Below are 12,264 nucleotides of genomic sequence, written 5' to 3'. Positions count from 1 at the left end.
CAGTGGCAATTTAGCAGAAGCTCAAAAGAGGCAGGGTGGGTCATGGGTCTGTGTCATTGAAACAGAGCATGCATTTTAGTGTTTACCATTTTTTAGATCGACCCTTCCCTTCTGATGAGGCTCCCCTTAGCTAGAAAGCCAAAGCTCTGTTTTCAATTCCTTCCTCTTGTCCTTTGCCTTCCTTCATCCCCCAAAGAGGATAGCCCAACACCAGCTCAGCCCACACTAACTAACCTCCCACATCCATACACACCACCCCATGTCCTCATCGAGAAGAAAGCCCCTGAGTAATTCCTGAGTCGCAGCACCAGTGTCCTGACAGTTACTCTGTGTCCCTCCAGCTCTCCCTCACTATGTGGCGGATGACCTGAACCGTGATAGGAGAGAAGAAAAGCCTCCGTGGAAAATCAAGGTTAGCTGGATTTTTTCTGGTCTGAGATAGAAATATTGCTTTATTTCTCTTTCAATAGAATTCAGTTATGAATATTTGAGGGTACTCCTTCCAGATACATACAGTTCGCTTGGTTGGGAGAATGTGGAGTGAGAGTCTTTTACCAACTCATGGTGCCTGATTCCACAGGACATTACAATTGACAGCATCCATTACAGCCTGTAGAGCATGGAGCTCTCTCTCCTGAGCGATTTTTCCTCTAGGCAAAGAATTCTGTAATTTCCAACGTAAATGGACTTGGAAGTTCCATCCTCCCAGCAAAGTTCTTGCCTTTCAGCCTGAGTAGGTTTGCTCTGATAACCCTTGCTGGGTTCCCTGGACCACTCTTTCTTATGAGGTTTTCTACTGTCAGCAAATGAACAAAAGGCTTGAGCATCACTGTGATCTTATCCTCATAGTGTTTTCTCTTCTGTAATTGCAGGTGGCCTTCACAGAACGTGTAAACAGTATGTATTCCGGAATCAGTCACTTGGGGAGGAAGAACTTTGAAGATGAGAAAGTGGGACATTCTTGCTGGTTTTAGTGTAGAGGGCAAACTGATTCCAAATTTGTGCTGGGAAAGAGAGTAGGGGCCCTGGTGATAGAAAGTGATTTACAAGTAATGTGACCAATTACTATAGTCCCAGGCAGAAGCTGTATTACGGTTAGGTGGTGTAGGTTTGTGTGCATGAGACTGGGTGTGTCTGTATGTGAAATGAGTGGTATGATTCTGTGTGTCTATGTGAACATTTTGTGTTGTGTTTGCCTTGATTTATGTTCCCCTAAATATCACTGTTACTGGTGCCAACTTTCTAAAAAATATTCTCATCACCACTGCATCATGAATGGGTATGGATATAAAAGTAAATAAACCGTACACTTTCAGGGTGTGCATTGGATTTATACCAACTGAGCCTCATTTAACCTGGAAAACAAATCCTATCACCACCCAGGCAAATGTTTACTGGATTCTTTTTTTTTTTTCTTTTGGCTGTGTTGGGTCTTCGTTGCAGTACGAGGGCTTCTCATTTCGGTTGCTACTGTTGTTCCAGACCACGGGCTCTAGGTGCATGGGCTTCAGTAGTTGTGGCACGTGGGCTCAGCAGTTGTGACTTGCGGGCTCTAGAGCACAGGCTTAGTAGTTGTGGTGCACGGGCTTAGTTGCTCCATGGCTGGATTCTTAGTGAACAAAACTGGGTTTCAGCATCCCTACTACTGGGTCAATTACAACTTCATTTAATAAGAAATCTCATCTCTTAGTACGTGTCATAGCATTCTGAATGGTTATGATACATCTATCTGGACTTCCCTCATTCTAAATGTTTCCTATTAGAGCCTCGGGATGAGTCCTGCCCCTTACCTGAAGCACCTTGTGCTAGGCAGACCTCCTTCTTTTTGCAGGGAGCCCATGCTTGTACCCACATGCCACACCCAGTTCTGGAGGAGCCCGAGAAAGAAGGGGCCTCCAGGAGTAGATGGAGGAAATTCATTCCACCTTTCTCCTTTGAGGCTAATATTCACTATCGGATTCTGTGCTAAGGAAACGAAATGTCCTTCTCCTGTGGAAAGTCTGTCTTCCATCACTTGTGCCGGCCCTGTTTCTGTGTGCTGGGCAAGAAACACTGCATACAGTGAAGACGGAACCAAGAGATCTACCCCAGGGACTGAGCTCAGGGTGGGCACTGGCTCCCTTCCCAGGAGGTTGGAGAGGAGGTTGTGCTTTGCCAGGTGGGATAGAGAAACCAAGCATTGTGACAAGAGCATCTGCACTCATGTTGCTGTGCAAACTGCCAGGTGAAGTAGGTTCTTGGTATTTTCTGAAGGCTTTTGCAAGCAAATAAGACTGGGAGTAAAGTCAATTAAAACATGGAAAGTTATATATAAAAATTTTTTTCGATAGTGAGTCCTTTGAGAAATACATACTTTAATAGAATATGATTGCCATATATGTGTCAATATTTTCCCCACCAAAGAAAACCCTGAAAATGCTTGATTGTAAAATGTCACTTGTTTACCCAAGAGACTGTGTATGAGTAAAGTTGTTCTAGAAATCCTCAATCCCTAGGTGGTAGTTTGCTGATGGTGCTGAGGGGAACCCTGGTGTGCGATTCAGTGCCTGCTACTCACAGGGAGGCTCTTAAGAACTCAGAGACCCACCCTGTGGACCCCACGTGTGAGGAAAGGATTGGAGCCTCGGGCTGGACTTGAAGAGGGAAATGCTTTAGAGAAGTGGAAGGAGATACAGGAAGGGCACCTGAGCCATGGGGTGTCAGGGGTGGTTGGTTTAGAGATCAAGGAAAAGTGTACATCTGAGCACAGCCTGGGCCACACTTAGGATGCTATTGGCCCTTCTGGTTGAATGGGGAAGGGAAAGGACATCCCCCTCCTGCTGGAGTGAACTCTGGAGAGATGTCTTCTTTAAAGCCTGGGGAGAGGAGCTTCTCTCCCATTATCTCCTGATACCTGTGTACATTCTAGACCCTTCCTGCTTTCTTCTTTCCCTCTGTTGACTCCCTTTCCTTATTTTTCTTCTTTTTTCCCCTTTTTCCACTTTGTATTTATTTTACATATGTATATTTTATTGTTGTAAAAGTACGCATACAATGAAATCCAACGTCTTAACAAGTTTTGAAATGTCCAGTCAGTCCTGTTGACTACATGCACCTTGTTGTACAGCATGTGTCTAGAACTGTTCCATTTTGCAAATAACACATGGTATCAATTGAACAGAGACTTCCCATGTCAACCTCCTGCCAGCTCTTGGAACCACCCTTCTACTCTCTGCTTCTCGGAGTTTTCTTTCAGTTTTTGACCTTCTGTGACTGGCTTATGTCACTCTTACAAATGTCCTCCAAGTTCTTTCGTGTTGCTGCAAATGGCAGGATATCCTTCTTTTTCAAAGACTGAATGACATTCCATTCTATGTATACACCACATTTTCTTTATTAATTCATCTTCCCATGGACACTAGGCAGTTTTCCTATGTTGTGTATTGTGTATAATGCTGCAATGGACATGAGATTGTAGATATCTCTTGGACATTCTTGTTTTATCTCCTTTGTATATAAACCTAAATGAGTGTTTGCTGGATCTTATGATACGTCTCTTAATAATTTTTGGGGGACCTCCATTCTGTTTTCCATAATGGCTACACTATTTTCCATTACTACAGGGTACAAAACAGGGTACAGAAGTTCCACTTCTTCACATCGTTGCCAGCAACCATTAATTTTCTTTCTTTTCTCTCTCTTTTTTTTTTTTTTTTTGCAGTACACGGGCCTCTCATTGTTGTGGGCTCTCCCGTTGCAGAGCACAGGCTCCAAACACAGAGGCTCAGCAGCCATGGCTCATGGGCCCAGCCGCTCAGTGTCATGTGGGATCCTCCCAGACTGGGGCACGAACACATGTCCCCTGCATCAGCAGGCGGACTCTCAACCACTGTGCCCCCAGGGAAGCCCTAATTGTCTTTTTATAATACACATCCTAACAGGTGTGAGTGATATCTCCTTGTGGCTTGATTTCCATTTCCCTGATGCTTAGCGATGTTGTGCAAATATTCATATGTAGATTGACCACTTGTATGTCTTTATGGAGGAATGTCTAGTGAAGCTTTTTACCCATTTTTAAACTCAGTTATTTGCCTGCTGTTTTTCTGAAATTCACTTCTGGTAGTTTCTTATATATTCTGGATATTGGTCCCTTATTCAGATACAAGGTTTACACATATTTCCTCTCATCCTATAGGTTGCCTTTTCATGCTGTTGATTGTTGAACAGACTATCCTTTCTTCACTTGGTAGTCTTAGAACCTTGGCCAAGATCAGTTGGCCATATATATGTGCGTTTACTTGAGGTCTCTCTATTATATTTCATTGGTCTATCTCACTGTCTTGATGCCACTAGCAGACTGTGTTGACTACTGTGGCATTGTTATGTGTTTTGAGTTCAGGAAGTGTTAATCTCCTTCATTGCTCTTTGCTCTCAAGATTGTTTTGTCTACTTGTGGGGGTTCCATATGTATTTTAGGATTCTGTCCACTTCTATAATAATGACATGGAATTTTGTGGGTTGTTGCGATATATGTGTACATCCCTTTATGTAGTATAGAAATGCCAACAGTATTTAATAATCCAGTCTATGAACATCGTATGTCATTCCCTTTACTTGTCTCTTCTTTAATTTCTTTTCGCAATGTCCAGTAGTTTTCAGTATACAAATTTTTCACCTCCTACGGGGCCTTTTCCACTGCCTTCCTCAGGTCTTCTAGATTCAGGGGGGTGACGGATGGAGTCACGGAGAGAGTGAAATCCCTCCCTCCCCTCTGCACCTACTCTCTGATTATGTCTAATACAGGTGTACTTGGCCATGCCCTTCACCGCTGTCTACAAGTCTGCCCCTTGCTGGGAATACCTCTTGGATCTGAGTGTTGACTGTACTATTTCAGTGTCCACAAGGACTCTCCCAATGCGTGGCGTGGGTCCAAGAGCCCAAGATATACCTACATATGAATGATCAGATCAGGCCATGAAATTTTCTGCAGTAAAGAACAACTAGGGGAAGGGTGGCTGGTTGCCTCTTTCTCATCTTTGGATTTCTTACAGCTGAGCTTTCCAGTCTGGTAGTCACGAACCAAATGTGTCTCTTTATAATTAATTTAGTTCAAACAATAATTAACTCATTCTATTAAAAAATGCACAAAACACACAATTGCTTGGTCATACTATCCATGTTTCAAGTGTGTCTGTAACATCTGGAATTTCAGGTTGGTAAGGTTGACGGTGAAAGCTATAAATGGGTCTATAGAAGTGAGGGGTCGAAAGGTGATTTTCTCAGCATCTCTCCCTCATTTGCAATTTTCAACTGTGATCAAGATCTTATTGAAGGACTCTGTCTGCACAGAGCACAGGGGAGGTCTGAGAACCTGGAGGGAAGACCAGGGTGATGCTGTGTGAGCCAGCAAGTCGAGTAGGAGAAATGGGTGCGTCAACTTGTATAATAACTTTATGCTCATGGTTGTGTTTGTACAGAATGGATCGTGGAGAGCATACATAGCAGTGATGCTGATGACGATTCACGTAGGGAACAACTCTCAGGTAGGATCTAAAGGGAGACAATTCCTAGAACACTTGGGTTCCACCCGGTTCTTTAGAAACTAAGGGAGGTGAATATGAAATCAGGAAGAAGAAGGAAATATGTGTAGAATTCTGATTTGTTCTTTCCAAATTAATGATATAGTTGAGTTATTGTGTCCATGTCCTTTGACTGTACTGTGCTTATAGTCATCTTTTCTTGCTTTGCCATTCAGAAATTTTCTTTCTCACAAGACTACTCTTTCATTGCTTTTTCACTGCCAAAGATGAATGGTTCGTTTCTGTTTGGTACCTGGAGGGTATTTTGCACCAGGGATTTTGGTTTCCTTTTTACATTCACGTATGATGGCCATGTCCTAGTGGGAACAAAACTCTCATAGTCACTTGACACTGGAGAACAAGTTCTTATACTTTGTGTCAGGTGGTGGATGAGAGTTGAACTCTCTCCCTCTACACTTTCAGGACTTGTAGCTTCATCTTACTTTTGTCCTCACTGTTTATTCCTCATGGAAAATGCGCTCCCTGAGGTGGATGAGTCACAGAACACATGCTTTGGGATCACTGCATGTGCTCCGTCTCCTCATTTCAGCCTCAGCACCTCCCAAGGCTGCTGTGCTGACATGCTTCCGTTTGAGAGGGCTCCACGTCCAGCTGCCCCTAAAGACCCTTCATGCCTGGCAGGAATTCTTAGAGGACTGTGTGAAGGGGCTGCTGGGCTTCTTCACACACTGGCTCTCACAGCCCTGCTAACCTGGTCTCCTGGAATTGAAGAGGCCCAGGACAGAGACTCAGGGCAGCAGGACCCAGGGTCACTGCTCTTCTTACAACCCACTGCTCCATCCGGCCAGCCCTGCCCCTGCTCCCCACACTCCAGTCCTGCCTACCCTCTGACTTTCCCTCAGGCCTGCCTTGGTCTTATCCTTCCCAGTTCTTCCAAGGCTGGGGTAAACCCTGTCAGGTGCTGTGTTTTTATAAGGCTTCCTCTGATGTAGAATTTTGTTTCAGTATTCCAGACTAAGGGAATTGGAACAAGTTACTTTTAACTCTAATATTGCTTTCATCCTCTCTAAGGGCCTAAGAGACTTACGGACTTGTTTTGAAGTACCTAAGGTTAGCTCAGGCACAGGACACTTACTGGTTTCGTGAAGTTGGTTGCATATCTAGGCCATTTTGGAGAATGCTGCAATGAACCTAAGTTCATCTCATTGTGATATTGATTTAATTTCCTTTGGATATATACCCAGAACTGTGATTGCTGAATCATATGATATTTCTGTTTATAATTTTATAAGGAACCCCCATACTCTTTTTCATAATAGCTGATCCATTTTACATTCCCACCAGCAGTGTACAATGTTTCCAATTTCCGACATCTTGGCCTTGACCTGCGGGGTCTAGAGCACAGGCTTAGTAGTTGTTGTGCACGGGCTTAGTTGCTCCATGGGTGGATTCTTAGTGAACAAAACTGGGTTTCAGTATGCCTACTACTGGGCCAATTACAACTTCATTTAATAAGAAATCTCATCTCTTAGTACGTCTCATAGCATTCTGAATGGTTATGATACATCTCTCTGCCACTTCCCTCATTCTAACTATTTCCTATTAGAGCCTCGGGATGAGTCCTCCCCTCTTACCTGAAGCAACTAGTGCTAGGCAGGCCTCCTTCATTTTTCAGGGAGCCCATGCTTGTACCCACATGCCACACCCAGTTCTGGAGGATTCCGAGAAAGAAGGAGCCTCCAGGAGTAGAAGGAGGAAATTCACTCCACCTTTCTCCTTTGAGGCTAATATTCACTATCGGATTCTGTGCTAAGGAAACGAAATGTCCTTCTCCTGTGGAAAGTTTGTTTTCCATCAGTTGTGCTGGCCCTGTTTCTGTGTGCTGTGCAAGAAACACTGCATACAGGGAAGACAGAACCAAGAGATCTACCCCAGGGATTGAGCTCAGGGTGGGCACTGGCTCCCTTCCCAGCAGAGCGGACAGGAGGTTGTGCTATACAAGCTGGGACCGAGAGACCAAGCAGTGTGACAAGAGCATCTCCACTCATGTTGCTGTGCAAACTGCTAGGTGAAGTAGGTTCTTGGTATTTTCTGAAGGCTTTTGCAAGCAAACAAGTCTGGGAGTAAAGTCAATTAAAACAAGGAAAGTTATACTTAAAATTTTTTTTCGATAGGAGTCCTTTGAGAAATACATACTTTAATAGAATATGATTGCCTTATATGTGTCAATATCTTCCGCACCAAAGACAAAACAGAAAATGCTTGATTGTAAAATGTCACTTGTTTACCCAAGAGACTGTGTATGAGTAAAGTTGTTCTAGAAATCCTCAATCCCTAGGTCATAGATTCCTGATGGTGCTGAGTGAAACCCTGGTGTGTGATTCAGTGCCTGCTACTCACAGGGAGGCTCTTAAGAACTTAGAGACGCGCCCAGTGGACCCCACATGTGAGGACAGGATTAGAGCCTCGGGCTGGACTTGAAGAGGGAAATGCTTTAGAGAAGTGGAAGGAGATACAGCAAGGGCACCTGAGCCATAGGGAGTCAGGGGTGTTTGGTTTAGAGATCAAGGAAAAGTGTACACCTGAGCACAGCCTGGGCCACACTTAGGATGCTATTGGCGCTTCTGGTTGAATGGGGAAGAGAAAGGACATCCCCCTCTTGCTGGAGTGAACTCTGGAGAGATGTCTTCTTTAAAGCCTGGGGAGAGGAGCTTCTCTCCCATTATCTCCTGATACCTGTGTACATTCGAGACCCTTCCTGCTTTCTTCTTTCCCTCTGTTGACTCCCTTTCCTTATTTTTCTTCTTTTTTCCCCATTTTCCACTTTGTATTTATTTTACATATGTATATTTTATTGTTGTAAAAGTACACATACAGTGAAATCCAACGTCTTAACAAGTTTTGAAATGTCCAGGCAGTCCTGTTGACTACATGCACCTTGTTGTACAACATGTGTCTAGAACTTTTCCATTTTGCAAATAACACAAGCTAACCATTGAACACAGACTTCCCATATCAACCTCTTGCCAGCTCTTGAAACCACCCTTCTACTCTCTGCTTCTCGGAGTTTTCTTTCAGTTTTTGACCTTCTGTGACTGGCTTATGTCACTCTTACAAATGTCCTCCAAGTTCTTTCGTGTTGCTGCAAAAGGCAGGATTTCCTTCTTTTTCAAAGACTGAATGACATTCCACTGTATGTATACACCACATTTTCTTTATTAATTCATCTTCCCATGGACACTAGGCAGTTTTCCTATGTTTTGTATTGTGTATATTGCTGCCATAGGCATGAAATTGTAGATATCTCTTGGACATTCTTGTTTCATCTCCTTTGTATATAAACCTAAATGAGTGATTCCTGGATTTTATAATAGTTCTCTTAATAATTTTGGGGGGACCAACATTGTGTTTTCCATAGTGGCTATACCATTTTACATTACTAAAGTGTACAAAACAGGGTACAGAAGTTTCACTTCTTCACATCTTTGCGAACATCCATGAATTTTATTTCTTTTTTTTTTTTTTGCAGTACATAGGCCTCTCATGGTTGTGGGCTCTACCGTTGTGGATCACAGGATCCAAATGCACAAGCTCAGCGGCCATGGCTCATGGGCCCAGCCGCTCAGCGGCCTGTGGGATCCTCCCAGACTGGGGCACAAACACGTATCCCCTGCCTCGGCAGGCAGAGTCTCAACCACTGTGCCACCACGGAAGCCCTAATAGTCTTTTTATACAGCACATCCTAACAGTTGTGAGTGATATCTCCTTGTGGCTTGACTTCCATTACCCTGATGCTTAGCAATGTTGAGCAAATTTTCATATGTAGATTGACCACTTGTATGTCTTTATGGAGAAATGTCTAGTGAAGCTTTTTACCCATTTTGAAACTCAGTTATTTGCCCGCTGTTTTTCTATAATTGACTTCTTGTAGTTTCTTATATATTCCGGATATTGGACCCTTAGTCAGATTCAAGGTTTACACATATTTCCTCTCATCCTATAGGTTGCCTTTTCATTCTGTTGATTGTTGAACAGACCATCCTTTCTTCACTTGGTAATCTTAGAACCTTGGCAAAGATCAGTTGGCCATATATATGTGCGTTTATTTGAGGTCTCTCTATTATATTTCGTTGGTCTATCTCACTGTCTTGATGCCAGTAGCAGACTGTTTTGACTACTGTGGCATTGTTATGTGTTTTGAGTTCAGGAAGTGTTAATCTCCATCATTGCTCTTTGCTCTCAAGATTGCTTTATCTACTTGTGGCGGTTCCATATGTATTTTAGGATTCTGTCCACTTCTATAATAATGTCATGGAATTATACGGGTTGTTGCGATATATGTGTACATCCCTTTATGTAGTATAGAAATGCCAACAGTATTTAATAATCCAGTCTATGAATATGGTATGTCATTCCAATACTTGTCTCTTCTTTAAATTCTTTCCACAATGTCCTGTACTTTTCAGTATACAAATTTTTCACCTCCGATGGGGCCTTTTCCACGGCCTTCCTCAGGTCTTCTAGAGTCAGGGATGTGAAGGTTGGACTCATGAAGAGAGTGAAATCCCTCCCTCCTCTCTGCACCTACTCTCTGATTATGTCTAATACAGGTGTACTTGGCCATGCCCTTCACCTCTGTCTACAAGTGGGCCCCTTGCTGGGAATTTCTCTTGCATCTGAGTGTTGACTATACTATTTCAGTGTCCACAAGGACTCTCCCAATGTCTGGCATGGGTTCAAGTGCCAAAGGTATACCTACATACGAATGATCAGATCAGGCCATCAAATTTTCTGCAGTAAAGAACAACCAGGGGAGGGTTGGCTGATTGCCTCTTTCTCATCTTTGGATTTCTTAGAGCCGAGCTTTCCAGTGTGGTAGCCACTAACCAAATGTGTCTATTTATAATTAATTTAGTTCAAACAATTAACTCATTCTATTAAAAAATGCAAAAAACACACAATTGCTCGGTCACACTAGCCATGTTTCAAGTGTGTCTGTAACATCTGGAATTTCAGGTTGGTAAGGTTGACGGTGAAAGCTATAAATGGGTCTACAGAAGTGAGGGGTCGAAAGGTGATTTTCTCAGCATCTCTCCCTCATTTGAAATTTTCAACTGTGATCAATATCTTATTGAAGGACTCTGTCTGCACAGAGCACAGGGGAGGTCTGAGAACCTGGAGGGAAGACCTGGGTGATGTTGTGTGAGCCAGCAAGTCGAGTAGGAGAAATCGGTGGGTCAACTTGTATAATAACCTTATGCTCATGGTTGTGTTTGTACAGAATGCATGGTGGAGAGCATACATAACAGTGATGCTGATGACGATTCACGTAGCGAACAACTCTCAGGTAGGATCTAAAGGGAGACAATTCCTAGAACACTTGGGTTCCACCCGGTTCTTTAGAAACTAAGGAAGGTGAATATGAAATCAGGACGAAGAAGGAAATATGTGTAGAATTCTGATTTGTTCTTTCCAAATTTTAATGATACAATAGAGTTATTGTGTCCATGTCCTTTGACTGTACTGTGCTTATAGTCATCTTTTCTTGCTTTGCCATTCAGAAATTTTCTTTCTCACAAGACTACTGTTTCATTGCTTTTTCACTGCCAAAGATGAATAGTTCATTTCTACTTGGTACCTGGAGGGTATTTTGCACCAGGGATTTTGGTTTCCTTTTTACATTCACGTATGATGACCATATCCTAGTGGGAACAAAGCTCTCATAGTCACTTGACATTGGAGAACAAGTTCTTATAGTGAGTGTCAGGTGGTGCATGAGACTTGAACTATCTCCCTCTACACTTTCAGGACTTGTAGCTTCACCTTACTTTTGTCCTCACTGTTTATTCCTCAAGGAAACTGCACTCCCAGAGGTGGATGAGTCACAGAACACATGCTTTGGGATCACTGCATGTGCTCAGCCTCCTCATTTCAGCCTCAGCACCTCCCAAGGCTGATGTGCTGACATGCTTCCATTTGAGAGGGCTCCACGTCCAGCTGCCCCTACAGACGCTTCATGGCCAGCAGGAATTCTAGAGGACTGTGTGAAGGGGCTGCTGGGCTCGCTTCACACACTGGCTCTCATAGCCCTGCTAACCTGGTCTCCTGGAATTCACCAGGCACAGGACAGAGACTCAGGGCAGCAGGACCCAGGGTCACTGCACTTATTACAACGCACGGCTCTATCCGGACAGCCCTGTTCCTGCTCCCCACACTCCAGTCCTGCCTACCCTCCGACCTTTCCTCAGGCCTGCCTTGGTCTTATCCTTCCCAGTTCTTCCAAGGCTGGGGTAAACCCTGGCAGGTGCTGTGAGTTTATGAGGCTTACCCTGCTGTAGAACTTTTGTTTCAGTATTCCAGACTAAGGGAATTGGTACAAGTTAGTTTTAACTCTAATATTGCTCTCATCCTCTCTAAGGGGCTAAGAGACTTACGGAGTTGTTTTGAAGTACCTAAGGTTAGCTCAGGCACAGGACACTTACTTCTTTTGTGAAGTTGGTTGCATATCTAGGCTATTTTGGAGAATGCTGCAATGAACCTAAGTTCATCTCATTGTGATACTGATTTAATTTCCTTTGGCTATATACCCAGAACTGTGATTGCTGAATCATATGATATTTCTGTTTATAATTTTATAAGGAACCCCCATACTCTTTTTCATAATAGCGGCACCATTTTACATTCCCACCAGCAGTGTACAAAGTTTCCAATTCCCCACATCTTGGCCTTAAACTGTTAATTATTT

This window comes from Mesoplodon bidens (assembly GCF_964165515.1).
Source record: "Mesoplodon bidens genome assembly, contig: HAP1_SCAFFOLD_182, whole genome shotgun sequence".
Lineage (NCBI taxonomy): Eukaryota > Metazoa > Chordata > Mammalia > Artiodactyla > Ziphiidae > Mesoplodon > Mesoplodon bidens.
Note: the sequence above shows the minus strand (reverse complement) of the source record.